This window comes from Oncorhynchus nerka, linkage group LG16 (assembly GCF_034236695.1).
Source record: "Oncorhynchus nerka isolate Pitt River linkage group LG16, Oner_Uvic_2.0, whole genome shotgun sequence".
Taxonomy (NCBI): Eukaryota; Metazoa; Chordata; class Actinopteri; order Salmoniformes; family Salmonidae; genus Oncorhynchus; species Oncorhynchus nerka.
The window spans coordinates 236,779-249,723 of record NC_088411.1 but is presented as its reverse complement, the minus strand read 5'-3'; the positions used below and the strand labels follow the sequence as shown (position 1 = coordinate 249,723).

The window sequence follows — 12,945 nt, the reverse complement described above, 5'->3', positions numbered from 1 at the left end:
TTCAAATGAGGACATAAAAATGGCCCGCACGATTAAACACTTTTCACATACTGTAATACTGGCCCCTCTTTGCAGTCACTACATATTAACAGGCTATCTTTGTGTCATTCTGACCCTTTAGTGCTTGTGGGACTATTATAGAGGAAACGGTGAGGGATTCAAATATACATCGAGTGTATAAAACATTAAGAACACTTCCTAATATTCAGTTTTACCCCTCCCTTTTGCCCTCAGAACAGCCACAATTCGTCAGGGCATGGACTCTACAAGGTGTCGAAAGCGTTACACAGGGATTCTGGCCCATGTTGACTCCAATGCTTCCCAGAGTTGTCAAGTTGGCTGGATGTCCTTTGGGTGGTGGACCATTCTTGATACACACGGGAAACTATTGAGCGTGAAAAACCCAGCAGGGTTGCAGTTCTTGACACAAACCGGTGCGCCTGGCACCTACTGCCATACCCCATTCAAAGGCACTTAAATCTTGTCTTCCCATTCACCCTCTGAATGGCACACATACACAACCAATGTGTCACTTTTCTCGAGGCTTGAAAAAACGTATTTAACCCTTCATCTACACTGATTTGAAGTGGATTTAACAAGTGACATCAATAAGGGATCATAGCTTTCACCTGAATTCACCTGGTCAGTCTGTCGTGGAAGGAGCGGGTGTTCATAATGTTTTGTACACTCCGTCTATTTTATTTAACTGTTACGATTTGTCAGTGCGTGGCAACTGATACTGTAGCAGGTGAGAGACTATAGATTAGCCAGAGTCAGAAGAAATAAGATGCACATGTCTGTATTACTGTATCTAGCAGCTTTGCCTCAAGCTGTGGAGAGACCCTATCTCCTGCAACTTTCCATCTGTTATTTTCCATTTATGAATGGAACACTACGGTTAATGACTTGGCAGCTGGCACAGCGGTGTAGATGTGTTTAATAGCCTGGAATGATCGTTCACCACATGGACCTGCTCCTAACAGGCTGACATATTGCCCATCGATAATTGATGGTGGTTTAAATATCCTATGTCAATCTCATCTGCCTTTCTGACCTTGAGTTTAATTCCAGTAACCATTTGAAGAATCTAATATTTTACAGTTTTGTTTGTGTGGTCTGTGTTAAAATTGAATGGAAACCGGAAACGTGTTGGCTTTAACATGTTCAGAAGGGATGATGACGGAAATCCTTCTTGTCTTGTTGTGGTGAGTATTCTGGGCTTCCTGCCCTGTTAACCATATGGTGCACAGTATTGGTCATATTGATCACATATTTAAAGTTGTCCACTTGAGTGGTGTTGTCATGGTGTTTTAGACCACTTTTGCCAGTTTTCAGTTTTGGGATTTTAACTGAAAGTTTTTCTTAATTTTCAGTGTTATCTTATTGAAGAAGAAAAAAAATGTTTATACAGTGTATTCGGAAAGTATTCAGACCCCTTGACATTTTCCATATTTTGTTACGTTACAGCCTTAATCTAAAAGGGATTCAATTGTTTTTTTCCCTCATCAATACCCCATAATGACTAAGGAAAAACAGGTTTTTAGAGGTTTTTAAAAAATGAAACATAAAATAAAAAATGAAATCACATTTGCACAAGTATTCAGACCCTTTATTCAGTACTTTGTTGAAGCCTTGAGTCTTCTTTGGTATGAAGCTGCAACCTTGGCACACCTGTATTTGGGGAGTTTCTCCCATTCGCTGCAGATCCTCTCAAGCTCTGTCAGGTTGGATGGGAAACGTTGCTAACAGCTACTTTCAGGTTTCTCCAGAGATGTTAGATCAGGTTCAAGTACGGGCTCTGGCTGGGCCACTCAAGGACATTCAGAGACTTGTTCCAAAGTCACTCCTGCGTTGTCTTGGCTTCGTGCTTAGGGTTGTTGTCCTGTTGTGCTCTGGAGCAGGTTTTCATCAAGGGTCTCTGTACTCCATTCATCTTTACCTCAATCCTGAGTAGTCTCCCAGTCCCTGCCGCTGAAAAACAACCTAACCTATGATGCTGCCACCAACATGCTTCACCGTAGGGATGGTGCGAGGTTTCCTCCAAACATGACACTTGGCATTCAGGCCAAAGAGTTCAATCTTGGTTTCATCAGACCAGAGAATCTTGTTTCTCATGGTCTGAGAGTCCTTTAGGTGCCTTTTGGCAAACCAGGACTGTCTTCCGTCTGGCCACTCTACCATAAAGGCCTGATTGGTGGAGTGCTGCAGAGATGGGAGAACCTTCCAGAAGGACAACCAACTCCACAGAGGAACTCTGAAGCTCTGTCACAGTGACCATCGGGGTCACCTCCCTGATCAAGGTCCTTCTCCCTCAGTTTGGCCGGGCAGCCAGCTCTAGGAAGTCTCGGTGGTTCCAAACTTCTTCCATTTAAGAGTGATGGCCACTGTGTTCATGGGGACCTTCAATGCTGCAGACATTTTTTGTTGTCTTTCCCCAGATCTGTGCCTTGACTAAATCCTGTCTCGGAGCACTACGGAATATTCCTTTGACCTCATGGCTTGGTTTTTGCTCTGACATGCACTTGTGGGATCTTTATATAGACAGGTCTGTGCCTTTCCAAATCATGTCCAATCAATTGAATTTTACAACAGGTGAACTCCAATCAAGTTGTAGAAACATCTCAAGGATGATCAATGGAAACAGGATGCACCTGAGCTCAATTGAGTCTCATAGCAAAGAGTCTGAATACTTAAGGTTTAAATAAGGTTTCTGTTTTTTTATATATTTTTTTATACATTTGCAAAAAAAACTAAAAACCTGTTTTCGCTTTGTCATGGGATATTGTGTGTAGCTTTGAGGATAAAAAAAAAAAAAGTAATGCATTTTAGAATAGACTAACGTAACAATGTGTAAAAAGTCACGGGGTCTGAATACTTTCCGAATGCACTGTATATCACACAATTGTGTATTGGCAACCTATATTTGAAGTAAGTAGCATGTCATCCTGTGCAAATATTTTCCCCTTATTTTCACATTTATTTTATCAGTTTTATTCAATTGCAATATTGCCTGTTTGTATGTTTTAATGTACCTAGTTTTAATTTATTTCAGACTTATTTTATGGGATGATTTTAGATTCAAAAACATTTTGATTATACATCAGTCTATTAGTCATATTGTCATATGAGTCCACAATCCAAATAACAGAAATTCAATCCTAGCGTCTTATGACGAGCTAAATACAGATTGTATATTGGAGTTTTCCTTTGATCTAGGCCAGGTTTCAATCCGATCCACACTATAGACAGACACAAATGTGCCTTTTAATTATATTTAATACAGCTGTTGGCTGTCTAGTGCAGTTGCGCTACAGGGCAGCTTGGATATAATCTGGCCCTAGTTTTGAGGGCAGCTCTGCCTGAACAACCTGGACTCTGGGGTAGACGTAACATAGTAAACGAAAATCAAATTAGTATGATATCAAGTTGTATTTGTCACAACAGGTGTAGACTAACATTGAAATGCTTACTTACAGCCCCTTCCCAACAATGCAGAGAGAAAGAAAATAGAGAAATAATATAAAACATTTAATAATAGATACACAATGAGAAACAATAACTTGGCTATACAAGGGGAACCAGTACTGAGTCAGTCTGTTGGTTCCAGACTTGGTGCATCGGTACCGCTTGCTGTGCGGTAGCAGAGAGAACTGTCTATGACTTGGGTGTCTCATCATTCATAAATTGAAGAAGTTTGGAACCACCAAGACTCTTCCTAGAGCTGGCTGCCTGACTAAACTGACCAATCGGAGGAGAAGGGCTTTGGTCAGGGAGGTGAGAAGAATGGGAGAAACTCCCCATGTATAGGTGTGCCAAGCTTGTAGTGTCATACCCAAGAAGACAGGAGGCTGTAATCGCTGCCAAAGGTGCTTCAACCAAGTACTGAGTAAAAACTTATTTCCGAGTGCACTGTAAATTCGGAAATAATTTAGACCCCTTGACTTGTTCAACATTTGGTTACGTTACAGCCTTATTCTAAAATTAATTTAAAACTATATAATCATGCTCATCAATCTACACACAATACCCCATAATGACAAAGCAAAAACAGGTTTTTAGAAATTTTAGCAAATAAAAAATCTAAACATTTACTGAAATATCACATTTAAGTCTTCAGACATTTTACTCAGTACTTGGTTGAAGCACCTGTAACTGTGATGCATCCGGTTGGCATTTCCACTCATTAACAAATATGGTAATGATAGGAAGCCCAGTGGCCGGCAGTGTTAGGAAATGGGGCGAGATGGATTTTGGCCTACATTCTGCCAATTTTCTCATCGATGAAACATTTGATCTCCATACAGTTTTCTGTTTCCAAAACTACAATCAGTAACAAACAGATTGGACTACGTTTAGTAGACTTTACCCTTTGCCAAAGTTTATTTGCCATTGTTTAGGAGTGCAAGGTCGAATTGCGTAATTGCACACACACATTTCAGAGTGCAAATACATGCTAGAACGCGCTCTGCCCACATTGCTTGTTTTACCCGCTATGATTAATTAGTTCCCGTTGGAAACGTCAGACTCTGGTCTATCTTGCTATGACTACATTAAAATGGGGGAACCCCTCAAATGCGCTGCCCTATGGCTTGAACCAGGGTCTGCTGCCTCGCCAACACACATGACCGCCCGATTGACAACGTACAAGTACAAACCAATTCGATAGCACCATTGGCAACATTTCAAGCTAACTGTGGAGTGAGCAAGGTCGAAGGACCCCACTTGGACCTTCTCCATTGCGGTTTGAAGAAGTGAGGAGAGACTGTGCAAGGAAACGAGGGAATATGCATTGAGAAAGAGTAAGATTAAATAATGAAATCGCCGTTAAGTGTAAACTCTGCCCACTGACTGTTCAGTCACATTTGTTCTGCCCTCAAAACAGTTCTGACGAAAGCATTTCGCGACACCCGCAATAACATCTGCAAAACACGTGTATGTGCCAAATATAATTTGATTTGACTAGGAACAAGACTGAATGAGAAACTCCACGGAACCTTAAATCCACACTGCCACCTGGTGGATGACCTTTGTACATGTAAATGAAATAAAACTACACGAAAACTATTCCAAATAGTTTTCTTTCTAAATTAGGATGTAGATTCATATTATTTTATATGTAGAAGGGATCACACAAAATAATTCCCCCCAACATTATCATGTGTTCATTCAAACAGAAAGGAAACCAGCACTCGCATACATTGGCAGTGACAATGATCTAAACCAATCTATTTTAAAAGTAGTCCATCTGCCCATCTAATCCAGTTTAACCACTGTCAAAAGATCAGGGGACCTCAAATTGTTATTTAAGAGTCTAGACAAAATGTTCAGGATTCTACATGTTTCGAAGCTATGCATGAAACATGTAGAATCATGATCATTTTGTCTAGACTCTTAAATAACCATTTGAGGTCCCCTGTTATTTTGACATAGCTGGCAAGAAAATAACGAACCAATGGTGTGAACAACACAAATTCCCTTTCAATTATTGGCATTTAATCACATTCATATCATACGTTTCTAAATTAGTTGCATATACTGAAACAGTCCCTCTCAGTGGGTAGAACTAACAGGAGAAGATCATTCATTCTGGGTGCACATTATGTTTTGCCTGTGTTTACAGTTGGTTTCTTCACAGCTGTAACTTATTATCATACGAAGGAAAAGGGTCCAAAACAATATGATGCTTTGCTCATTTAACAAGTCTAGTAGTGATGTTTCAGCAGCCAGCAGCAAACGTTTTAAATTCTACCCACAACCCAAGTACCTTATTGCCTTTCTTTGACAATGATTTAGAGGGCCATGAAACACTTCAGTTAGGTGAACTTTCCACATTGAAAACCTAAACAATAACGATGCTCTTGACATTACTTTTTGCTCACTGTACGTTTGTTTGTTGGAAGATTCCCTCACCACAAAAGGCCTGTATGGCACAACCCCCGGCCCCCCACCAAAGGGAGGTTGTCGTTTTGTCTTCCTAGCCCAGTGTCTGTTATGACCATTGGGTCAATGGTCATCATGCATTCTTCTCTGCAAGCGCCTCCATCCAGAGCTTTATTTTAATGTTTTATTTTATTGAACCTTTAACTAGGCAAGTCAGTTAAGAACAAATTCATATTTACAATGACGGCCTACACCGGCCAAACCCGGACGACACTGGGCCAATTGTGTGCCGCCCTATGGGATTCTCAATCATGGCTGGTTGTGATACAGAGGTGGGACCAAGTCACTATTATTTGAGTCACAAGCAAGTCTCAAGTCACAAGATCTGAATCTCAAGTCGAGTCCCAAGTAGAACGGGTCGAGACTCGAGTCAAGTCCTGTGCATTCTAAAAGCAAGTCAAGTCTCAAGTCAAGTAACAAATATATATATACTTGTTCAACTACAAATCTTTGTCTATTTATTGAGGCTACAGCCCTTTTTATGATTTTGTCTACAACACATTTTGATTAGCCTATGTAATTGTAAAATAGGAACCTTGTAGTAGTCATAAGGGCATGTCAGCAGCAGGCAAGGCAGGTTGACATGCTCAGTGTAGATTTATTTACAGGCCTTGGTGCTCAAAATGGTGATAGTGCCATATCATACAACATATACAATTAGATGTATCAAATATACACAGACAATATCTCAAAATAAATAGTTTTATAACAAAAATATAAACCCAGCACGTAAAGTTTTGGTCCCATGTTCCATGAGCTGAAATAAAAAATCTCTGACATTTTTCATATGCACAAAATGCTTATTTCTCTCAAATTTGGTGCAAAAATGTGTTTATATTCCTGTTAGTGAGCATTTCTAATTTGCCAATATAATCCATTCACCTGACAGGTGTGGCATATCAAGGAGCTGATTAAACAGCATGATCATTACAACACCTTGTGTTGGGAACAATAAAAGGCCACTTTAAAATGTGCAGTTTTGTTACGCAATGCCACATATGTTTCAAGTTTTGAGGGAGCATGCAATTGTTATGCTGACTGCAGGAATGTCTACCAGAGCTGTTGCCAGAGAATTGAATGTTAATTAATTTCTCTACCATAAGCTGTCTGCAATGTAGTTTTAGAGAATTTGGCAATACGTCCAACTGGGCTCACAACTGCAGACCACGTGTAACCACGCCAGCCCAGGACCTCCACATCAGGCTTTTCACCTGTGGGATTGTCTGAGGGAGGGAGGACACATTCAAGTTTTTTTTTAAAATTTGAACTATTCTCTATATTGTAGAATAATAGTGAAGACATCAAAACTATGAAATAACACATGAAATCATGTAGGAACCATAAAAGTGTTAAACAAATCTAAATATTATTCAAAGTAGCCACCCTTTGCCTTGACAGCTTTGCACACTCTTAGCATTCTCTCAACCAGCTTCATGAGGTTATCACCTGTAATGCATTTCAATTAACAGGTGTGCCTTGTTAAGTTCATTTGTGGAATTTCTTTCCTTCTTAATGCGTTTGAGCCAATCAGTTGTGTTGTGACAAGGTAGGGGTGGTATACAGAAGATAGCCCTATTTGGTAAAAGACCAAGTCCATATTATGGCAAGAACAGCTCAAATAAGCAAAGAGAAACGACAGTCCATCATTACTTTAAGACATGAAGGTCAGTCAATCTGGCTCTCATGACGACCGCCACAAGACAAAAAGACCAAGAGTTACCTCTGCTGCAGACGATAAGTTCATAAAAGTTAACTGCACCTCAGATTGCAGCCCAAATAAATGCTTCACAGAGTTTGGTTCCCAACGGGAAGCATGGAGGAGGAGGTGTAATGGTGTGGGGGGTGCTTTGCTGGTGACACTGTGATTTTTTTTCTCCAACAGGACAATGACCCAAAACACACCTCCAGGCTGTGTAAGGGCTATTTGACCAAAGAGAGTGATGGAGTGCTGCATCAGATGACCTGGCCCCCACAATCATCCGACCTCAACCCAATTGAGATGGTTTGGGATGAGTTGGACCGCAGAGGGAAGGAAAAGCAGCCAACAAGTGCTCAGCATATGTGGGAACTCCTTCAAGACTGCTGGAAAAGCATTCCTGATGAAGCTGGTTGAGAGAATGCCAAGAGTGTGCAAAGCTGTCAACAAGGCAAAGAGTGGCTACTTTAAAGAATCTCAAATATAAAACATATTTTGACTTGTTTCACACTTTTATGGTTACTACATGATTCCATATGTGTTATTTCTTCTTTATGTCTTCACTATTATTCTTCAATGTAGAAAATAGTAAAAATAAAGAAAACCCCTTGAATGAGTAGGTGTGTCCAAACTTTTGACATGTACTGTACTGTGTGTATATATGTTTTTTTAAGAGCAGAAAAAAATACTCCTCAGCAAATCATCCTGTTGTCCCGCATTTGGGTATCATAAATGTGGTCTCCCTATTTACGACAGACAGTTGATGTTGTTTCATGGTAGACAACAACCACGGGCCACGAAATTTTGCCAAATGTTCTCGTCCCACTAGTATCTTGCAAAAACATGGGAAACATCTATAGTGACCTCCCCCACTGAGGTATAATAACGGTACCTCTCCAAGCATGCAAAAGCTGCACTTACAGTGACTTTATCCGGATACGCCCCCTTCATCACGAAATACATTGGTTAAAACGATTTAATCTTGTGATAGTTTATTTAAACTATTTAAATGATAAAGCATACACATTAATATAGTTGCCACCTATTCACCAATAAAGTAAAACACAGTAATATCCTCCTCCACAAAACCATTAAAGGGGCAATCAGCAGTTGCTACATACATTTATGGACTTAGAAATTAATTATTTGTACCCATTGATTCTTGAAGAATATAACTTAGAAATTGCCTCATGAGCTTAGTTCAACTGTCGTACCTCATCAGAACCCCAAAACATACACTTGTTTTCCTCCAACATTTGTAAACAAACAAAATGTAAACACTATAGCCTCAAAACATGGTTAAAACCATAATTTGTGTATCATGGTTGGTCAGTCCTTGCATCCATAGCGCTATGAATTTGAGAGTGGTTCCATTTCCCCAGCACCATCCATTATCTTTCACCGAACCAGGGGCGGGGAACGGCTTTGTTATTGTTTCAACTGCTGATTGCCACTTTAAGGACGTAGGGGAACAATTCTAAGACAGACCAATGCATCCCAAGCATCCAGCAACAACACCTAAGTGAAAAATTCAAAGATGTTTAATTTATCTGGAATGAACGTTTGTCATTGTAAATAAATTAGTCAATCGTTTACTCATAGTACCTGTGACATGATGTCGGGAAAAGGACGTTCTGTGACGAGATCTGATCGGTTCACTGAGTTTCGGGACACAGACAGTGACGGTACGTTTCTAGCTTAGTTATGCAGGCGGCCATGTGGTTAATAGAATGTGTAAATATTGGTGTAACTACAAGAAAGAGCAAGTGTTGGCAAACTTCGCCTACAATCCGAGGAACCTGGAGGACCTGAGAACCCTTCAGTTGACTGAACTCTTCTTGGACATGCTCACAGAGGAGAATGAGAATGGCTGAGTGTGGCACAAGTGACACATGTTGTGATAAATATAGAGAGAACGTTTAAATGATACATACATTTGAAGTCGGAAGTTTACATACACCTTAGCCAAATACATTTAAACTCAGTTTTTCACAATTCCTGATATTTAATCCTAGTAAAAATTCCCTTTAGGATCACCACTTTATTTTCAGAATGTGAAATGTCAGAATAATAGTTGAGATAATTATTTATTTCAGCTTTTGTTTCTTTCATCACATTCCCAGTGGGTCAGTAGTTTACATACACTCAATTAGTATTTGGTAGCGTTGCTTTTAAATGATTTAACTTGGGTTAAACGTTTCAGGTAGCCGTCCACAAGCTTCCCACAATAGGTTGGGTGAATTTTGGCCCATTCCTCCTGACAGTGCTGGTGTAACTAAGTCAGGTTTGTAGGCCTCCTTGCTCGCACACACCTTTTCAGTTCTGCCCACAAATGTTCTATAGGATGAGGTCAGGGCTTTGTGATGGCCACTCCAATGCCTTGACTTTGTTGTCCTTAAGCCATTTTGCCACAACTTTGGAAGTATGCTTGGGGTCATTGTCCATTTGGAAGAACCATTTGCGACCAAGCTTTAACTTCCTGACTGATGTCTTGAGATGTTGCTTCAATATATCCACATAATTTTTCATCCTCATCATGCCATCTATTTTGTGAAGTGCACCAGTCCCTCCTGCAGTAAAACACCCACACAACATGATGCTGTCGCCCCCGTGCTTCACGGTTGGGATGGTATTCTTCGGCTTGCAAGCCTTCCCCTTTTTCCTCCAAACATCAGATCAGAGGACATTTCTCCAAAAAGTACGATCTTTGTCCCCATGTGCAGTTGCAAACCGTAGTCTGGCTTTTTTATGGCGGTTTTGGAGCAGTGGCTTCTTCCTTGCTGAGCGACCTTTCAGGTTATGTTGATATAGGACTAGTTTTACTGTGGATATAGATACTTTTGTACCTGTTTCCTCCAGCAAGTTTCTTTAGTGTTGTTCTGGGATTGATTTGCACTTTTCGCACCAAAGTATGTTCATCTCTAGGAGACAACGTGTCTCCTTCCTGAGCGGTATGATGGCTGCGTGGTCCCATGGTGTTTATACTTGCGTACTATAGTTTGTACAGATCTATGTGGTACCTTCAGGCATTTGGAAATTGCTCCCAAGGATGAACTAGACTTGTGGAGGTCTACAGTTTGTTTTCTGAGGTCTTGGCTGATTTCTTTTGATTTTCCCATGATGTCAAGCAAAGAGGCAATGAGTTTGAAGGTAGGCCTTGAAATACAACCTCCGATTGACTCACATTATGTCAATTAGCCTATCGGAAGCTTCTAAAGCCATGAAATCCTTTTCTGGAATTTTCCAAGCTGTTTAAAGGCACAGTCAATTTGTATGTTAACTTCTGACCCACTGGAATTGTGATACAGTGAAGTGAAATAATCTGTCTCTAAACAATTGTTGGAAACATTACTTGTGTCATGCACAAAGTAGATGTCCTAACCGACTTGCCAAAACTATAGTTTGTTAACAGAAGATTTGTGGAGTGGTTGAAAAACGTGTTTTATTGACTGCAACCTATGTGTGTGTAAACTTCCGACTTGAACTGTATCTACATACCTTAGTCCAGATGTTCAAAAGGGGAGGAGAGCGCATATATGCGAGAAGGAATTATACAACGATCTCGCTGCTTTGAAAGTGAACTGTGTTTGCGTGTGATCAGGGGTGTATTAATTTACTCGTTTGCAACTGTTGGACTAATGATTACACGCTAGATCAGCTCGATGCAGGCGAGAGTGTGCAAGGCGGAATTGAATGTGTCAATGTGTTTCACCTTGATTACAAAAATGTATCTTGACCTGTGCACATATGTTGTAAACTTTCATTCATATGCTAGGTTGTAGCAACCTCATGATGGTTATGGAGAAAATGTGAGTATCATGTAGTAGCCGAAATCTATCGATGTTACATTGAACTGGTTGAATCCAATATGCTGCAATAGAAATAAGGCCATGCTTATACACCTGCATTGCTTGCTGTTTGGGGTTTTAGACTGGGTTTCTGAACAGCACTTTGAGATATCAGCTGATGTAAGAAGGGCTATAGAAATACATTTGATTTGATGCTCATTAAAAAAAAATCATCCTTATCAATGGCACCGACCACCACTGCTCTCCATCACTCCATCACTGAATACTTCTGTGTATTTCTAGGGGTCTATGTAACCCGATCAGGAGTACAGTGGCCAGATCCTACAAAGGGAAGCCATCCCTTGGGTAAAGGGTTGTCTATTAAGCCGGCGTGAGGAGACTGTGCTTACGTGAGGAGACTGTGCTTATGTGAGGAGACTGAACCTTACCATGGCCGCCTCACGCTCCCAAACCACCAACGCCGCACTGCTACAATGCATGCTGTTCTTCTCCATCTCCCATAGCCCACGCCTGCGTAACTTGGCCTCTGTGTTCCTCCAGGACTGCTGCACTAAGTCTGGAGACACGATAGCTAGATCAGATGTCTGATCTAATAAAACAGGACATTTGAATATATATAGAATTTTACATTTACCCCTTTTTCATGATATACAATTCATAGTTACAGTCTTGTCCCATCGCTGCAACTCCCCTTCCCACTCGGAAGAGGCGAAGGTCGAGTGCCATGCGTCCCCTGAAACACGACCCTGCCAAGCCGCACTGCTTCTTGACACACTACTCACTTAACCCGGAAGCTAGCCGCACCAATGTGTCGGAGGGAACACCGTCCAGCTGGCAGGCACCTGGCCTGCCACAAGGGGTTGCTAGAGCCCAATGGGACAAGGGAATCCCAGCCGGCCAAACCCTTCCCACATGACGCTGAGACAATTGTGCATTGCCTCATGGGTCTACCGAGTCACAGCCAACTGTGACAAAGCCTGGGATCGAACCCGGGTCTGTAGTGATGCCTCACGCACTGCACTAACCTTAGACCGCAGTGCCACTCGGGGTGCCTGGATATTTGAAATTATATTATGCTCTTTATGAGAGGGACAGAGAATCACATAGAATCACACATTATGCAGGACTTTGTAGCAAACATACTTTCCAAGATTTAAAATTGCTTTACACTTCAATGCCACATGAGGGAGACCAGTACCACTGGTTTGCTTTGCCACATTGAAGGCTGTGAAGTGAGCTGGCTCTGTTGCTCTCAGCTACTGACAATATAGACTTTAGACTCTTCATCCCAGTTAGTCATTGCTGATTTAGAGATGACATAAGCTATTATGTCCCTTTGATTGGATTTACTCAGCATGTTCAAGGGGATTGGACTAAGCAAGGCACTGCACAGAATCAGTGATCTACAAATCACAATGTATCCCAAACAGCTTCTGAAGAATAGCTTTGTTAGTGGTCCTCTGGAATGTGGGGGTTGTCTGAATATCACAGGTACTGCAG

At 41.0% G+C, this 12,945-nt stretch overlaps 1 pseudogene; it reads left to right on the top strand.

Annotated features, from left to right (window-relative positions):
- Positions 1–9,248: 9,248 nt before the first annotated feature.
- Positions 9,249–12,033, top strand: LOC135561155 (armadillo repeat-containing protein 7-like; annotated as a pseudogene).
- Positions 12,034–12,945: the final 912 nt, after the last annotated feature.